This window comes from Habropoda laboriosa, unplaced genomic scaffold, assembly GCF_001263275.1.
Source record: "Habropoda laboriosa isolate 0110345459 unplaced genomic scaffold, ASM126327v1 scaffold67, whole genome shotgun sequence".
Taxonomy (NCBI): domain Eukaryota; kingdom Metazoa; phylum Arthropoda; class Insecta; order Hymenoptera; family Apidae; genus Habropoda; species Habropoda laboriosa.
In genome coordinates, this window is record NW_017100242.1 from 4540987 (window position 1) to 4561403 (window position 20417).

Genomic DNA, 20417 nt, shown 5'->3' on the forward strand with positions numbered 1-20417 from the left:
TTCCCTTCTCTTCATTTCTCTCCTCTTCCCTTCCCAACCCATCTCTTCCCTTCTACCCGGCCGTAAAGGCAGCGAGTTTGCTTGTGCCCAATGCAGTGCCGTACATACTGGTTTAGTATACATTGCGTATACATTCGATATAAAATAATTTTATTATTATTAGAAATTAAACGTGACTGCAAAAGCACTTAAAAATAAATTTCATTCAAATACATATGTAGCGTTGCATTATAAGGTGGATATGTTACCTTTAGTAAGATATGTGTGTATGTATATATGTACATATGTATGCATATAAAAGCGATGAATAAACAAGAATTCAATGCACACGTTGATACTTAACAATAAATAACAATATTTGTTTTTTGTTTTGTAATAACTGTAACAAATTTAGATCAAATTGGTGATTGAAGAATAGTATAATATTTATAAAATTTGTCTTTCATTTTGACTAATATATTATACAGAATGATTGGATACCATTAGGTTTTATTCTTAACTACATATATACATATGTATATATAAGTAATTTATTATAACTAGATGAACAATTATGAAAATTTTTGTTATTTTAAGTCATTTTAGAAGTTTTGAATATGTTTTTTTAGTACTCCGCATGTTTATTACATTTTTTTAATAAGTATAGATCATTATTTATAGATTTCTAAAAAAATCACATTTCAAATGAAATTATAAAACATAAAATACGTTTTATTGTATGTATAATAAAAACAATTTAAAAATTCTAATTTTACGTTGAAATCACGTAAATGACCGTATTTAAACCGTATGGAACAGTAATATGTAACTACTAATAATAAGCAGACTCAGATTCTTCACCGAATTTCACTAGATTTTGTTTCTAAACTATCGCCTTTAAGTCGTGGAGATCTTTTGAGGTGTACACACATACATACATATGTATGTATGTATGTGTTTCTCTTTTCGGCGTGCCGTTAACATGCAAAATAAGCATTCCGTATTTTTCATTTGTTTGCTGTATTAGAAATTTTACGTACGTTGCGCATACGCAAATCGACTGTTTAATAAGCATTACAATAATATACGTGAAAATGGCAAAGAAAATAGAAAAATGAGCAAGGAGATGAGTAGTGGCACCTTTAGGACCAGAATAAAACGGTCCTGAGCTAGCGTAGACCTCCGTCCCCCGCGACGCTACGTCGTCGGTTGGTTTGGTTGCTCGCTCGTTCTCGTTCGTTTTCACCCCACTCCAACTCATACGTCCCCGGTCCCTTATGACCCCACCTGCCCCGTATCCAGAAACTTTACCCTTACCCCGTCACATTCAATGCCCCTTCCCCCGGACCTCTCTGCGATTCCGCCTTGCTTGCTGCCAGCCAGCCGTCCGTCCTTACGTCCGTCCGTCCACCGTTTGGATCTATGGTTGTGTCGGTGGATTTCGTGACGTTAACCTGGCGGCCCTGAAAACGTTGGACTGACCGTACGTTTTCGACTACCCTTCGTTGGGGCGCGAATGTAAAACGCGAGTGTTTTTTAATCATCGCGGTCGCCGCTTAGGAATATCACGGACTAGTTCGGGTAAGAGGAGAGAAATGTGTGGTGAAATTAACCGATACGTTCTTGTTCGTGTTAAACTCCTCTAAGGAGTGTAAACTCTTAACGACCAGTGATCGACAAAAGAAATGTTGGTGTACAAGAAAAATTATCAAAACATATTCCTCGGGTTCTTTTTCTTGCTTTCTTTCTTTCTTTTTTAGTGCACATATGCGCGCACACGTACATGCACACATACAGGGGCGCGCGCGCACACACACACACACACACACACACACGCACACACACACATGGTTCTTTCCTTCTAGTTTCCTTTTGAACAATATGTGTAAATGTGTGTAATTTATCCTTTTCATTCTCTCATATTAGTTAGAATATTTGTACGTATACTGTTAATTTACATTATAAAATGCATTTTGTTCTTCATCTCCCCTCTGCCCTCTCTTTCACCGCCTCTTTCCATTTATTCCGTTTATTTTTCGGATAGGATAAACAGGAAGAAGTGCAATGGAAAAAGAGAGAAAACTTCTGCACCTGTATCTAGGCCTAAACAGTTATGTAGTGGTGTTACAAAGTGTAATTAGTGAAACCATGCATTTTGATAGCATTGTAGCCAAGAATAATTCCGTCATATTATGTGCTGTCCGTCGATCGTAACATTCATCTTCAACATTTAAAGTGTGTTCTAATCGGTCATTCGTTCGTTCGCGGTCACTCATCGATTCGTTTATCCGTGGCGTGGTAGTTTTCTTGTTTTACGTTCTCTGGCTCTCCGGGCATTTTACACGTTCTCTGCTGTTTCTTGCAGTTCTCGGTGTCTTCATCATTTACACGTACTTGAACCGTGTTTTAAGATTATCAAGAATAACGTGTTTACGTGGTGTTTCATGGTGTCTTGAAGTTACCGACCTAGTGTTATTTCTGTTATTTTTCTGTGCTATATCACTATACCTGACTGCCTGCGTATTTAGACTCTGTGTGTCGTGTTCCTTTTGTCTTTGACGATTGTAAAGGTGTTGTTTCTACGGACTTTACTATGTTTTGACGATATTGTACCGTGTGCTCTTCTGTGCTCACCGGCGAGTAAAGGTTTTTTTATTGCTACTCAAGAATCGCATTTTATAATGGTGACCGGAGCAGTGTGGGAGCGTGCTGGAGAGTATTCAAGATCCTGAAATAGCGAATCTAATAATATGCGATATGTTATTCCGGCCACTTTTCGTGTGAACTTGAAGAGATAACAACGCAGCGTGTGATTAATTAACGAACAAAATCGTACGTATGTTATATAATTGTTACATGTCTTAAAAATATTGTTACACGTATCAAGGATAGATGAATTATAACTCGATCGTCTTTCCTCGCGTTTCTCATAACGTTTACCACTAGAGAACAAGCGAACCCGAACACCACTGTTGAACCATAGTGACGTGCTCGTTCTTTTACATTATATCAACCTTGTTTTCGTTACAGTATCTCCATATAAACGATTATATTATGTTTTAATTAGCCAATGAAATCAATGGTTCACGACATTGTAGTCAGTAATAAGAACGCGCTAATTGTTATCCTTTGTGTAAATCTTTCGTTAAAATCCTTTTCTCTTTTATTAGGCAGTCACTACACGTTTGTAATCAATATGTGCCCGTGTACATCGGTGCGGCGCACATACATCGGTGTACAAAAACATTTCTTTAAAACATTCTTTACCACGTTTCCACTTTTATTATTTAATGTTAGTGACATTTAGGCTTAGATGCATTTTTCAATCGATTCAACTTGAAGACTTCCACTTTGTGATACATTGTGATATATACAATATTGATATTGACATTGGTATTGATAGACTCCATTGATATTGTTTCTCTGCGAATGAAATCTAAAAAATTTTAATACTTATTTTTGTACTGCCTTAAAAATCACGTCCGAGGATTTCGACTATTTAATTTTGAGTACACGCCCACTGTTATGTAAGTGAATCATACAAGGATCGAATACCTTATCAGTTATCTGTGAAGTACGTTGATCGAGAAGAGCAATTCGATGTTGCCGTATTGATATTTTTTTTTACATTTGTCTTGAATTTGCAAAGTATACGGCGCGTAATAAATGTGTTGTTTTCATTGCATTGCAGCAAACTCTTTTATTAACTTGCTTCAGTTATCTTTCTCTCTAAATTTATCTTTCTTAACTTCTCATTTCAAATTTTTAAATTTTCTCGCTTAAATTTCTGACTTTTACATCGTTAACACTTGAAGTGTAACAAATGTGCTGAAATTTGTAATGTAACAAAAGTTTATGTGAAAAAAGTACTATAAATCTCATTTTTTATAATATTTTTAAACATAGGACAAAGTTATTAATTTATGAAAGCTTTATCTTTATCTTAATTTTTAAAATTTTTTACTTACCTATATCAAATGTAATTCGTTGATTCTGTCTTCTTACGATTTACTACTCATACAAAGCACAATTTTTTTTTGAAAAACAAAACGCAGTTTTTCTGTTTCAACTTTGTTTTTTGTTATTTCCTATTCGTGCAAACCCCGCTTCTTCGATTTAAATTTCGATTTATGGCAATTTTCGTATTCGATTTGAATTTCATATATTTTCGATTATTCCTTGACTGTATTTTCTTGACAGACATTGTTTCCCTTATCAAGTTCCTTATCAAAGCACAGCATTGCTTTTTTAAATTTAAATTTAAAAAAGTATGTGAAAATTAAGATTACATATATTTTCAAATGGATTAACGTGCATAAAGTTAGGTGGAATTGTATACATCTCGAATTTTGTGCTCCAAATGAATGTAGTGTTTCGAATTAAACATGCTTTGTGGAATTTTTAATACACTTCGTGGTATCTTTCCTGTCTATAGTGATATTCCAAGTTCATTAGGATATACGTATATTAGAACTTTTTAATTTTTTCTTTTGCCATTGATTCTGGTTTGAGGGAATGTACAAGATATCATGAGTAAATGGTAACGTATATTTTTGAAAAATTACTGTCGGACGTATATTTAATACCATGTAGTTATATTCAAGAGCGTACAAAAAACGTGCGATAGTTTTCGAAATATTATAAAATATATTAGACAGAAAAATTGTTGGTAATTATTAAATTTGACTTCATTTCGAACACACGTCTTTACGCGGTTTTGTTCATACGACTAAAATTTATACTTCACTACCAATTGTATTTTAACGTAAAGGGAAGTGTATATTTCCGTACTTGTTAATTTCTGTTTTATTCGCAGTATATACAAATATGGTTGAACCTTACTATGTTCGGAGGAGGGGGTGGATTTTATCTCTCCATTTATCAGATAAAAAAGGAAGTTTACTTATTCTTGCTCTTGACAATATTAATGAAAGAACACATAATGTTTATAATGAAGTCTATATTACCTTATACAGTGCAGAGACATTACTCTGTTTCTAATGATATTAGAAATGTTTTTTAACCACAATTTGAATGATTTCGAAGAAGGAATATCTTGTAAGGAAATTATTCCTTTTTTCCCTAATTTTTTCAAGGTCACCGGTAACGTTTGCACGAAAGAATATACTTTTTTCTATTGCATCTCGTAGCGGATATTAAGGTGCATTCAAACATATCTGAATTATGACCTTGAGATGACCTTGAATACCGAAAAAAGTGATGAAATTCCAAGTTAGTCGTAGGAACTTGCTGTGTTTATGTTATAAATGCTCAAAGTGGTCTCCGTTCGCCGGCGATACACTTTCTAAAACGAGCAATCACGGATTATCATACTCTTCCAATTGTTTCTGACGTGACAGCAACAGCGCTAGCTTTTTAATTATTGCGATTTACCATGTCGTCTGGTAGAGAATGGCAGTGGTTGCTGTTGTCGGTAAGCATCTTCTTTTAGATTTCTCTGAAGAAAAAAAAAGTCTAATGGTGTCGTAAGATCCGGCGAACGTGCCTAGGCAAAAGACGTACATACTTACGCCTATTACGTCCAATCCAACAATTTGGGAAGTTTTATCTTCTTTTTTGTCTTTTTTTTTTTCACCAGAGGACGGATGGAAATGAAACGTCGAAAACACGCGCAAAAGGAAAAATGAGAGTAGTGCCGGAAGTGGTGTAACGGTGATGCAAAAAAAAAAAGAAAAAAAAAATTTTCCGAAGAATAAAATAACATTGATTCGATTATCTATTATCGCACAATAGTCGTCAACTCGTCAAGGTTGTTTTTAAGTGCAGCCAGCTGTTGTGTACGTACGCGCGTGCGCGCGTGTGTGTGTGTGTGTGTTTCTTGTACAATCCAATGATTTGGGAATATTTCATTGAGTACTTGAGTAAAGGCTGCTTATGAATAATTAGAGCTTGTGCTGTTATCACGCCAGAAATAATTGAAAGAGGATCACAATCCGTGACAGCTGGGTTTAGAAAGTGTATCGCCCCCCAAGTGGAGACATCACTATGAGCATTTATAACATAAACAGTAAGTTCACGTACCATCCTAAGACTGCTTGGAATTTGATCACTTTTTTTTTCTTTTGGCGTTCAAGGTCATCCCAAGTTCACAACTCAAGCATGTTTGAACGCATCTTAATATCCGCTACAAGATATAATAGAGAGAAGTATATGCTTCTCTGTGACAACGATGGGTGACCTTGAAAAAATTAAAAACAGTGATCGTAAACGAAAATCCTTCCACGGTAATTCCTCCTTCGAAATTGTTCAAATTGTGTTTTAAACATTTCTAATATCGTTAAAAACAATGGAGATATTTACATAGGTGTTCGCTTTATGCTGGGGCACCCTGTATAACGCACCTTACTATACGAATAATATTAAATACACAATAAAACTGTACGATTATTAGGATTTTGTTTTTCGTAGGTTTAGCTACTCTTTCTCGTTTCCTATAATGACCATTGTGCATATATGTATGTAAGTTTAACGTAGAAGGTACAACATATAGGATGAAAACTTCAGGAAAATTTTCTTGTACGCGTAAAAATGATCTGTGTGATTGTAGCACTCCTATGTTACATGTTATTCTTGTAGATATGAAAAATTAATAAATTATTTGTGAAAATTAACAATCGTTCTATGCATGTCACTAAAATCTATATCCATTGTGCGAATAAACAGAATTGATACAGTTCTAAATACTTCAATAGTATTCACATTTGCAAATATCGTTTAAAAGTAAACCTTTCGATGCTTAAAAATACGAATTATAATCTATATGTACGTTAAAGCGTGTGCTTGGAATTACATTTTAATGTTACAACCAATACGTACAAACTATAGATATTCTTAGAAATAAATTTAACAAATTTTTTATTACTTTCGAATGTATATGGTGCACAAAATACTTTATACAGTATACTTTATGTTTAGTAGTAGTGTTTTTGTAAGTTATTCATCTGTATCTTTTTCTCCTTAAACCTGAAAAGTATTAAAAAGTTGGAATTTAAAAAAAAAGTAAAACATGTTGCACCGCGTTGGTTAACATAATTACAAGGAAGATGGAATGAGCGAAAGAGTTCCCAGATGAAGCACGCAGTCCTTTCATTGGTATGATCTATCGTTTCGCACTCGCCCTTTTTACGCGTTGACGCGCTACAAAACTACAGTTCAGTTCGGTTTAAGTCGACTCTTTTCGGTTCGACTCGGCTCGACTTGGAGTCACAACGACAGCGGAGCTATCGACCGTTCTAGGTTTAGCAAGATAATAATAATTCGGATGGAATGTATTCAGCGGGAATGGAATTAATTCTTGTACGCTTTACACACTGCTATATACTGGTTATTATTAGTTATAATACTAACGAGAATAACGTGCTCTGGGATAGAACACAATTTTTGTCGGTCATTGTTAGCGATTTGTCGTTTAATAGTAGATCTTATTTATTTAACAAAAATTATTTGCGTGTACTTGTTATTTATATTTGCGTTGTTAAAAAATCTTTATTTAGTAGCTTTTGAGAATGTAAAGTGTTTTTAACATTGCAATTGTGCACCATCTGTTTCAATGCCTTATTAAAGTTGTGTAATACGATATACTACTGGTTTTCTTGTTTTTCCTGATAAATGCAATTTCCTTCTTTAAAAACCATATAAACTTTATAAGATTTTCAAAATTCAATTCAAGAATATTCGGAACACACATGAGTTACATACAGTGGGTCAAAAAGTGTTTATACACCTGGCTTTTTTCAATAACCTTATACAAACAAATGATACGTTAACAAAAACTGTTTCCATTAATAGTCTACTATATACAGAATTAATGTGTTCATTAACAATTTATAATAATGCATTATAGAAAAAGTAATACAACAAATATAAAAATTTGAGAGTCAAAAAAGTATTTGTACACTTATTATTACAACGGTAAGTTTATAATTATTTAGATTCTGCACTGTACTTACAATTAGTATTTTGTGTGCATCCCTGCAGCTTCAATAATGGCTTCCACTCTTCTCGGCATAGATTCCATCAATTTTTGTGCAATTTCCTTTGATATTTTTTATCGTTCTTCTGAAAGCAGCACCTTTTGTAGATCAGTTTGATTAGATATTTTTCTTTTCCGTATTTGCAATATTTTCAAATCTAATAAATTGGGTTGATATCCGGACTTTGCGGAGGTGTAACCAACTATTTAGGGACATTGTATAACAACCATTCTCTTATTGTTCTAGCGGTGTGCCTCAGGTCATTATCTTGCTGAAAGTAGTATTACGTTACTTTCATGCCCAATTTAATAGCACTTTCTTGTAAATTAGCTCGTAACATCTCGATGTACTTGTCAGCCATTTATATTCCCATCAATAGACACTATATTCCCAACACCATTGTATGCGATACACCCCCATTCCATTACATGTTGTCCGCCATGCTTAACACTCGGTCGATGATTTTTTTACTCACGCTCAATATCAGGTTTTCACCAAACAAAATTTTTTTCCATCTGAACCAAATATTTTTCCAAAATTCCATCGGTTTATTTTAATATATTTTGGTGAATTTCAGTCGTTTCTCTCTGTTCGTATTATTTATTTTATACAAAAGGTTTCTTCCTCGCAGTTCTGTCACATATTTGAGCAGAGTATAAAATGTTTCTTATAATTTGAGGGCAGACATTGTTCCCATTATGTTGACGCGATATCATCAGATAAAATTCGATTCCTACTTCCTTTTTTTTGAGGTTAGGATATCGTTAAAATAATATTTTCGCAAAATTTGTATTTCTCCTTTTAAAAAACGAAAAACATCAAACGATGAAAGTAAGTAAATAAAATTATTGAAAGAAAATGTAACATTTCTGAAAAATTCTACGAGCGAAAGTTTAATGTGTAACGTCCGTCGCAACGTTCGTTGCTTCAACGCTCAGTGTGACCGCGGTCTAAGGCGTATATAGGGTGTTCGCGTTATTACAAGTCAGCGTTTTCTTTTCGTGAATGGTATAGGAATGAAATGAAAGAGGAAGATATTTTACGGTGTTTTATAACCAACACAACAGCATATGTCAATTTTCTCTATTTGCACTATTTTTCGAAAAACGAAGGTCACCTTTAATATTTCAAATGGAATGCTATATATTTTTTTACATGGAATGAAAGCGACGGTAAAATGAATTCAATCATGTGTGACACAATGACCTTCAAAGTCATACGAGGTCGGGAACGAAAGAAATATTTTGAACATTTCGTAATACTGTATTTACAAGTATGTCTTATTGATAAGACTACATAACGCGTGCAGTCGTATTGTTTTTAGTGACTGTCGGAATGTTTACTTACGTTTTCCGTAGTACAGACCTATTCATTATTCTGAATGCGTATGTAGTTTTAGTATACTCAGACGAAACAGTAAAGAACATCTGCCTTGTTACAATTTCGTATTTTAAAATGACAAGTAGTGTCGAATTTTTCAAATTTAAAGTTTCATAATATCTTATCGTGATGCCTCATTATTTGATAGAAGAGAAAGTATATATGATACATATTTATTACGAATGTAATCAAAATAAAAGTTCAAACTGTTTAAATAATTTCTTTCATTTCTGATCTTGTTTGACTTCGAAGGTCATTGTGTCACACATGGCTGAATTCGTATCGACATTCGCTTTTATGTCATCCAAAAAATATGTTGCATTCCATATAAACAATTAAAGGTTAGCTTCGGTTTTTTTTTTTTTTTTTTTAAATAGTGCAAATATAAAAAATTGACATATGCAATTGTATTGGTACAATTTTTTCCTTTTCCATTTTTTCCCATATACTTACCATTTACGGGAAAGCGCTGACTAGTAATAATGCGTACATCCTGTATATTCACGATGCGTCAAACGTTGATTGCGATAAAACTTTACATGTTCGTGGAGGGCAAATCTAGAAACCATGTGCTTTGTATTATCTGCATAGGCTCAAATTTAACATGTAAATCCGTTGAGTAGCAACATGTAAAAATAACTCTTTAATAAAGTGTTAAAACATTAACGTATACTGTAGATTAAGTATATGTAAAGATTAAGAAGAGAAACTTAACAAATTTTTTCAGTCCTTTTTTTTTTACTTTTTACTGTTTTATGTGACAAACTTATGTGACGTCTTGTGCTAATTTTATATTCTATTTAATAAGAAACAAATAAATAAATTGAAGAAAACTTAGTTACAGAGTGAATGTTGCAAGAAATTAGGCATTTTATAAATGTAACATATTTAAAATTGAACTTTTACACGATAAAGAGAAAGTATTCATAAATTGTACAATCAAATTTAAATGATTAGAAATTATCTGTATGAATTTTGAAACTTGAAACGTGAACAAGTGTTTTCTGCGCTGAAATTGCTTAACAATTTTCAGTTCCAAATATATATTGTTTCAAATAATATACCATTTTCGTGAAAAAATGTTAAATTATATTAACACTAACTGATTGATAATGATGATTTTCTTTTTTGTATAAAGTACATACGAATTCTACAGTATTATTAAATAATAGTAATGTATAATATACTGGGAGGCCAAGGAATAATGAATGTATGTTACTGGAATTATGTTTATTTCCGAAGTCAATATTTAACACTGAGGTAATTTGTAGATAACATCATGTGATGTCTAACGTTACAAATAGCATAAAGATAGAATTACTATTTTCAGTAAAAATTATACAAGACGAGAAATTATTCAATAAATTAAATATTTATTAAACATATTAATAATTATGTTGAAACTGATATGGCTTAGTGTTTTATTATTTTTAATAAGATAATTGTTATAATTTCCCTGTAGCCAGTGTTATTTCATTATTACGTATACAACAAATTAAATATTCCAATACTAAATTGTCACCTTATATTTTTATTAGTTTCTTTTTTTTTTATTATCAGTTTATTTAGTTTGTTTATGAGTAAAATTTTTATCCTTATATCTCGTTACGAAAGCGTTTTAATGTAACGTATGTATGTATGTGTGCGCGCGTGCGAGTGTGTATGTTTGTTCATCCATCTTTTTGGCCGAACGTTGTGTCGTTTCGTAATCTTTCATAAGTCAAGTCTTATAAATGCGCCACTAATACTTCACGCAACATAGCTATACCTTTATTTTGCAAGGTAAAAGACCTCTATTCTTACTTTAAAGATCTATAGAAAGGTTAAACGTATTCAAGATACTAATATTATCTAATGCACCTTAATAGACAAAAATTATTTATCACTTATAATTACCTAACAGAACATATTCTGTTACTGGTACTATAAGAGTCAATTTTCGATGCAGCGTGTGCAATTTATATGTACAGTAACTTCAGCAGTATGCTCTACCAGGAACATTAGTCATTTCTATTGTATGCTCGATGGCATATTTCTATTTCGAACGTGATCTTTTTTCAAATGTACATCAAGAAAGTTTTTTACATCTTTCAAGTTTGTTTTGTGGTTTAAACGAAACGGAAGTAGTTTTTTTTTCTATATAGTTGATTAAGAAATTTATTTATTTATAGTCATTAATGATTTATAAAATATCGATTGTTCGAGAAGAATGTTACGTGAAAAATTACGTTTGCGAGAAAACTCTAATCGTTAATTCATATGCTTCTAAACAAAAATTATCTCGTTAGAAAGATGTTCATTACATTATACTTACGTTGTATCTCGTTACACCTTTAAGAACTGAATTGCACACAGTTTCTTAACTTCTATCTCTTTTAAATTTGAAAGAGATAGCGTTTTATTTGGATAAATTACACGTAATTTATAAATTTCATTCTTTGATTACAAATATTACTATTTTATAGGATAGATGAAAAACATGGTCAAAGTTTAACGAATTTTTAGGAAATCGCGTGTGCAGATGATCAGGAAAGTGGCCCTGTCATATATGTATGTATATATTTTTCGTTTCGAGATATTTAGGTTCAGTTGAGTTCAATTTTCGACTATTTTGCAAAAATGCTTCTACATTATTGCAACGCAAATCGATACACCAATATTAAATTCAATTTTTTTAGATTTTAAGATCACTTTCATAATCACCAACACATATAACTATTACTAATAAATATTATAAATGAATATTCATTTTCGACATGATATATTAGCGTATAGCATTTATAATTCAGAAGATTTCCATTTATCATAGTATTGACTTTATTGTTCAATGTAAAATAACCAGTTTAGACTGATATCGAGGTAGTTATAAATTAAAATACGCGTGATAAATTACGTTCATGTATTAAATGTATTTTAACGAATTTCTAACGATACCGTTCACTATTCCTCTCACCTGAGATAATCGGTAATCACCGTTTAATCTTGAAATTCTATAATCATAATGTTAAAATATTTAACATAGTAATAAATAAAAAAATATTAACAAGTTACGTTTTGTTTTATAGGAACACTGCCGGGCTATTGTCGTTGCTGCCATTGTCACCTCACTAATAGAGATACAAGAACGAAGTAACGCCCAACGATGAAATATATTCCGATACCTACTACACGGAATAACTCATGTAATCGCTGAAAACTATGGTTGAACAGTAAGGAGAGGAAGATACACAACTACCAATTCCTCTACGACACGAAAGCTTTTTTTTTTACCAGAGAAGACGGACGGAAACGAAACACAGAAAACACACGCAAAACAAGAAGAAGAAGAATAGTGCCGGAAATGGTGGTGGTAAAAAGAAAATTGAATGGCATAAATTTTCAGAAGAAGAAAAGAACATTGATTCGATTATCTTTCGCGCAATAGCCAGCCTGCCGTCGTCGTCGTCGAGTCTCGTGAAGAAGGTTGTGTAAGTGCGGCCGCCAGCTCTTGTGTATACGTGTGTTTGTGTTTCTCGTCCTGCCATCTTGAAAGTCATCCTATTTCTTACTGGTGGCGGCGCTGGTTCACGTGTTCGGGAAGCGTGCACAGTGCGTGTGTCTTGCACGCACTGTGCTCTAGTCAGGCAAGCAACGAGCGAAGAAACCTTGCTTTCGGTGAAACTACGCGATATAACGGTTCATCGACGACGACACAATAGGACCGCGATGAAAGCAAGTTTGTCGATAACTTTACATCATAGTGGGAGTGATAACGAGTGTCGTAGCAGTAGTAGAAGTAACGGCAGCAACAGTATACACGTCACTAGTACCGGTAACAAGAGTGGAAATGACAATGGTTTTAACTCCAACGAAAGATCGCGTGTGGAATATAGTGTGCAGGTTGAGCATGAGCCACGTGGCAGTGATGAGATTTTCAAGCAATTGTGTTTTTACGTGGTATACCCGCACTGATTGTGAGTGCTAGTAGATAAAGAGAAAGCGGGAGACAGAGAGATAGAAGCCAGCAAGACTCTCGTGGAGAGCAGCGGGGCACTGAAAGATATGTGGACCTTTGTGCGAACAGCTGTACCGGAAGTTGTGAGAACAAGTGGAGTGCAACGTGCTCCGCCTAATCGGTGATAGGGTTAGTTGGTTAAAAAAAAAAAAGAACGACAAAATTGGTTATTCGCAAGCGAGGGCAACGCGGTATATTTCGCGACTAACCTTTTCTTATCCCCCACCCTTTCTCCTTCTGTCCCTCCCACTCTCCCTTCCTTCCTTCTATTTGCTTTCATTTCATCTCGTTTCCTCTGTTTCTCTCTCTCTCTCTCTCTCTGAAACGGACGTAACTCACATGTTTATATTTTATTTTGCTTGTCAAGAAAGAATCTTTTTCTCACTTGAAAACCGAAAAATGTTTTTTGTAAATAAATGATCGAATTGTGAGACATTGGAATTAAAAAATGTTGACGGGAGGATAATGCAAAAAAGAATTTGTCGTGTAGAAGCCGCGTCGCGTTCCCCCACAATAATGAAGGTATACTTTCCTAAAAACATGTATCGAGAGAATCGGTATCCAAAATGACATTAGCTGTTTTTCTTCGAATTTTTTATGCAGTCGAAATTATAGGATATCTTTGATACACGAGCGGCGATTGTCAGGTTTACTTTAAATATTGTACACAGCCGAATAATTGCTTATTTAAATACAAAAAAAATTTTAATTATCACAAACGAAGAAAAGTTTCGTTAATAGAACTGCAGTAAAGTTTTGAACTTCGTTTCACGTCGGGAATCAATACAATTCAGCAATATCGTTAAGAAAAAAAGAAAGAAAATTCGATTTTCGTTCGAACAAGCTTAATCCAACGTCTAAGTTTACAGAAAACTCAGATTCAAATTTTCCGTGACCCTACAATCGAAGTTCTTTCTCTCCTGCTCCTAAGAAGGTAATACGAACCGTGCTGCTGTTTCTCCCGTCTCCCTTTACATATCGTCCATATATTCGACTATAGCGGTAACGGCGCAAACATCGTCAAATACTAATTTCTTGATTTTCCAACTGTTATCTGCAGAAAACGTCGCTGGAGCAACAGCGCAAGAAAGAAATTTCAAACGTCGGTTAAGTTGTGTTGCGAGTGTACGATAATCGAATTGTGTAGAATTCATGAAAGTGTGAACGTGTGAAAGAAAGAGGGGTGAACGAGAAGAGGAAGAAGAAGACGAAGACGAAGAGGAAGAAGGAGAAGGAGAAGGAGAAGGAGAGGAAGAAGGAGAAGGAGAAGGAGAAGGAGAAGGAGAAGGAGAAACGACACACAACGAAGAAATGAAGAGGACAGTGTGAATAGTGGAAGCAAAAGGGAAATGATAAGGAAAAAGAAAGAGGCCTGTGTAAGGAATAGCCTGTGAGAGAAGCAGAAGTTCGCGCGACGTACAGTATAATGTGGAGTAGCGTGTTCCGCAAAAGTTTTTAAAATCGATATAGAATTTATAAATAGATTGGTTGGTATTCTCACATATGTGCACGTGTACGTATGTGTGCGTGATAGCGCGCGCACATGTACGTGATTTTCACTCCAGACTGAAACGGTGAATTATTCTCGCACGGATCGACTTCTCGTGGGGGGAATTCAAGATCCGGCTTACCTTCCACAGCTGACGTCATTACCGGTAAGTTGTTTTTCCTGTACTAGTAGATTTACTTGTGCAACGTTCAAAATCTTATCTCTTTGTTTCACTTCGTGTGTAGCTTGTTAATTGTTGTTATTATTATTTATTAGGGAAAATTAAAGTATCCGTGGTTTTGTAATATTTTATCTTGATTTGGGATGCAAGGGAATCGTCATATGAAAGGGAATGATTAATTTTTTTTCTTTTAATTTTGTCAGAGATCTGAAGCTGAGTAAATTGTTCAAGGGAATATCGAACGTTCTTAGAAGTTACGAAAGTGATAGTTTTCTGAGGTTTTATTTCTTAGTAAACAAGCATTCATTTTTATTTTTATTTTTTTTTTTTAGTGGTAGTGCAATAGTTTTTTTTTCATGGGAAACTATAGAAAGTATTTTATATACGAACAATGTTCAGAATTAAGACTAATTTTGAATAATTTTATAGAGTATATTAGATTTCAAAGGTGAAACGAAATCTTGTAAATCTGGTACAGTAATGTGATATTTGATATATTAGTATCACATTAAAAATTAAAAATGACTAAAATTCTACAATGTTCAATTATAAAAAGTACTCTGATTCCTCTGAATTTTTTGTGCATTACTCGACGATTTCCGTCTTCGTCGCTTTACTTAATTATGACGATTGAAGTATGCTTTTCCTGGAGATGAAAGTTTCGATTACTCACGCAAGTGTTCGCTGTGTTAACAGTAAAATTACGCATGTGACTATATTAGGATCGTTCTCGTTCTTGAAATTCGAATTTTTTCGATTTTACCCCCTTAAAATCGTTCTAATTCCTAACGAAATAATATATGTGTAAAACATCGGCGTGATCAGTTAACGGGAAAACGTGTCTGAAGAACCCTGAACCCCGCAGCTCCGTCGCTACTCAAAGTCCTCTAGCGCAGTTGTTCAGTTATCTAGAGCTGTTACTTTCTTCATACCAAATGCCAATTACTGGCCTCCTTTAGTATCTCTGATGCCGAAAGACGTTTTAGATCTTAATAAACCAACGACTATTGCAGAGATGGTTTACCTGATCCTGCCTGGTCCTACTTGAAACGCAACAAAGTAACATTTAACGTTTCGTTTTCGCTCGTTTAGTTCTCAAGTAGTTGAACATAATTTTCTTTTTTGAAATTCTGGTATCCAAACGTCTAACTTCAGGTTCTTTTAACCCTTTCGCTGCAGCAGATTTTAGTAGGTAACGTGTGTGTAAATTTTTAAACCAAGACCGCAAAATTTGTTGTTTCGGCCGTGTCGTTTAAAAATTCGGTTTATTAAATTAAGGCGGATGCGTGCAAAGGGTAAAATTGACGACTAAATTAAGGTAGAAGTGTGCAAAGGATAAAATTGACGATTAAATTAAACAATAAGTGCGCTAGTAGAAGGCTTGAACAGTATAGTGCAAGTAAATTTTCGAAACGCCTATAGGCACTAATGTGCAATGAAAGGGTTAACTGTTTAGCGTTGACAAAATGAAAAACCACTGAATTCGTAAACAATGATTTGCAACGTGAATACCAGTTAGGGTATGTATCTATTCGAGAGTAAAACTATCGCGAAATTATCGGTATAAATTTAATTAATTCAATTGATAATAAATTTATCGGTATACACGATACTGAGGGTGCAGGCAGAGAACTGGACTACCGAAAAGTTCAACTATCGTAAAAGACTCTCAGATGGACGTGTACCCTTGCAAGACCAAATCCACAAGACACACCACATTATCGTTGTCTCTCGATACCCTAATGAAGCTAATTACGAATGTTGGCGAATCGTCGGAATTCAACATTTCTTGGACACGGTTCTAACCCGGAAGTCTCGAAGAACAATTCGAGCAATCCAGGCTGTGATAACCTCAAAATTCTCATTACTCGTGTATACTCACTTTTAACACTTTTTACTCGAGTGGCGACTGAGAAGAGACATTATCGTTCACTACTTGGTAAAAAATTGATTTCACAGGGCAACAGGTCCTAAGCATGTGAAATGGTTTGAAAGAAGCAATCTTTAACACGTTGACTGCTACGTTGGTCACCTGTGACCAGAGATTGTCACCTGGATAGGGATTGTCACCGCGATGGTCATCAGTGACCGGAAGGCCTGAAATGTTTAGAATAATTAAAATAAAACGAATATCGTCGACTAAAAATCTCGAACATCATAGCTAACTGGACATTATTTTGAATTTAAAAAAAATAATAATAAAGCGTAATATAATACTATGCTTAGAATAATGAGAATTTTCTTCTGGCCCCCTGAGCAAAACATGTAAATCTGGCGTGGTAGTCAACGTGTTAATGAACTGTTACAAGGCCTTGTGTAATATAAAAATCTATCGAATATAGAAATTAATCTGATTTCCGGAAAGATCTTCGAGTACGAAGGGTTAGTTCGTTTTTTAACATGTACGCAACTGTATTATATACATATTTCTGCGTACTTCGTATCTTTCACGTCAATTTCGAATTTTTCCAACGTACGTGTAAGAATTGTTAAACAAATTCTCGTATACACAATTTTCACTGTTGCTGTATTACATAGAATGGAATATCTCGATATGTTTTTACTAGTCAGACCAGAAACTCTCCTTAACAAACACGAACACTTGTTGTCAGCTCTTTTAGAGCTTCATTTTCATTATTCGACGTGCACATACACAACTGTCGTGCCTTTATTCAACTATCAGTAGATGTGTCCACGCTCGTTACGTATGAAACTATCGCAACATCAGATCTGTAAGGGAAGCTTTTGCAAGGCTTACTGCAAAACTATAAAAAATATATCTTGAGATTATTTTTTCGACGAGAATAGAGGGAGTGTAACCTCAGAAGCGGTATCTGTCGAGATATTAAAGTCGTATAAATGAAAATACTTGCGTGTCGGTGATAACTGGACTTCGTATTTGTATGAGTATAGATTTCAGTATGAGTGAGAGTTCGGATTTTTCATAAATGCATAAAAATTCGCGGTCTAGTGATAATATTCGTAAGATTTTCATGATAATTTAAATGCACTGAAATTTTTCCATTGTTCGCTTAAACCTCGAACATTTCTCGCGATAATTTAAAAGCACGCTAAAAGTTCCCCCCCCCCCAAAAAAAAATTCGTCGAAAATAAAGGAAGGAACTGTGAAGGATTCGCACATTTTTTTCGCACGCGTAAAATATACATTTTATAAATAGCTTGTTATATTTATTGTTTTCGTCCACTGTCGATCGGTGATTCATACGAATTGTTTCAACGGATTAACCATAAAGTTCCCGCCTTTCCGTATTTTTCATCGAACTTTCGCAAAATTTAGCATATCGTGTTACTTATTTCAATATCTGTGTTCTCGATCGTTTCTTAAAAAGGATTTCGTAAATTTCGTAAAAAGTGTCCATTTAAAAATAACCCATTCTTCATGTCTAGTTAATTGATCGTTTTAAAAACGAGTGATTTTTATGTCGTTTTAACAGAGAATTGCAAATTGAAACGCGGTCATTTGTCGTTGCAAATTAATTGAAATGTAACGAAACTGATTTCTGCGAGATTTTTAAAATATTGCCTCTCCCTTGTATATCTTAGCTCTCGTTTAATTAACTTTGTACGTTGAAATTTCAAAGGAAATTCTTTGGAAATTTCTACTATTAAACCATAGCTCATTTTTAAAATTATTAACGGTATCATCATCGCACAATTTTTTTCTTATTTCATTCACACTACTCCTCCTCCGTAGGTAAAGAAACATTAACCCTTTGCAATCTTTGAGGCGACTAAGAAGCGACGTTATATTTACCATTAGAGGCAACTCTAAGGATAATGATTTCCAAGACAGCAGGTTTACAGGGGCCACCGTGAATTGTTCACTACATGTTTAGAGATCTCAGCAGTGAAATAGTTTGAAAGAACCAACTTGTAATAAAATTGTTAGTTTTAAAAAATTACATTAAATTTTGCTACTTCCTTACGGAAAAAAGGGCCTTCGAGTGCAAAGGGTTAAATATTGCCTTCGTTCAACTTCCCTCGTAGGTACAAAACTGAAGAAGAACTGATTAATGCCTCAGATGAAACACTTTTAGAACGTCCTTTAGCACGATACGTTTATCAGTTGCAGCTAGTGTACACAATAATGTGAGATGACACTTCGAGAAATGCGTATATCGCAGCTGGAGACAAAAGTCATTTCGACGACTGTCAGAATTTTTATCGCAAGTTGTTGGAAACGGTTTGGAACGAACCAGAACGCATCCATAAATTCATTTTCTGCACCTACCATTCAGATTTACCGGTACAAGCTAAACAATATCATTGTGATACACCGCTCAATATAAACTATCACAGTCAGTGCTAATCGTTATTGTGTGATAGATTGCACATATGTAGATTACAAAAAAAAAAAAAAACAATTAATTTTACAAAGTTTAATCATCTTGTTACCTGCCCAAGGTCGATCGTTCCACGTGTACTTTATTTAGGTAATGTGTGCCCTAATGTGTACACCATGTAGAGATCAGTGGTTCTCAAACTTTTTTCTCTGGCGGTACACTGAAATCATTAAACAAAATTCACGGCACCCCTATGTCGAGTCACTACGACAAGTGGCGACGTAGTGCAATCCCAAAAAATAATAACTTTTATTTACGCTTTGTCCAATAAAATTAAAATATATAATTTTTTGTTTTAGATTCAGATATTTGTAGCAGTTAAATATTTGACTTTTTACATAGAAACAATTCGAAATTTCGCGGCACCCAGTTTTTTTTAGAACCACTGATATGGATCATTCAAAGGCTATTACAAGGTATTTCCGTATTTTATGTCAGACATTGTTTCGTAAGCAAACCTTTTCCCCAAATTTTTATAATTCCAGTCACGTTCAAATTACCCGTGAATAAGGTCTCGAACCTCTGTTTAGAAAATCACCACGAAACGTGCACTTCTGCCAGGGTGTTTCACTGTTCGTCGAAGAAGTCTGCTCGATGAAGTTTGACCAAGCACGATTAATAGCGGTTTGCACCGAAAAAAGAAGCTCCGTTAGTAGAGATTACGTTGTCCCAATTCTGGTCGATATTCTCCTGTGCCTAAGGGGTTTTTAAAAATGAAACGGCACAATTGTGAGATTTGCATATATCGTTTGGGGATGTCGAACGGGAGAAATGATTAAAATTCGATTATAAAAAGGTCACTTTTTTTTCCCTCGCAGTAGCCTGAAAAAAGAAATATGCGATTTCCAGGATTTTTGTAACTTGAATTTTTCGGCGAGTAGCGTAGATACAGTGCCCGCTTAGCTGTGGCAATTTTTTCCCAGTTAGCTGCCGCTCTCTATCCCCTCCAGTTCTCCGTATCTCACTCGTACTCGATGCTTCTCACTTCGCTCTACCGGTTCTCCCTGTCTCACTCGTACTCGACGCTTCCCGCTCC

General features: G+C 34.4%; 1 protein-coding gene and 1 long non-coding RNA gene across 2 annotated transcripts in view; both read left to right on the forward strand.

Moving 5' to 3' along the window:
- Window positions 1-1397: 1397 nt before the first annotated feature.
- On the forward strand, window positions 1398-14504 carry LOC108572050. Its single transcript, XR_001891381.1, has 3 exons — window positions 1398-1560; window positions 12419-13476; window positions 14408-14504. It is a non-coding gene; the product is annotated as an uncharacterized LOC108572050 (long non-coding RNA).
- A 317-nt stretch (window positions 14505-14821) lies between these two features.
- The window catches only part of LOC108572081, a 69056-nt gene continuing 63460 nt past the window's right edge, over window positions 14822-20417 (forward strand). Inside the window, exon 1 of the mRNA XM_017934269.1 lies at window positions 14822-15002. The gene's annotated coding sequence lies outside the window, so the exon portion shown is untranslated. The remainder of the gene's footprint in view (window positions 15003-20417) is intronic.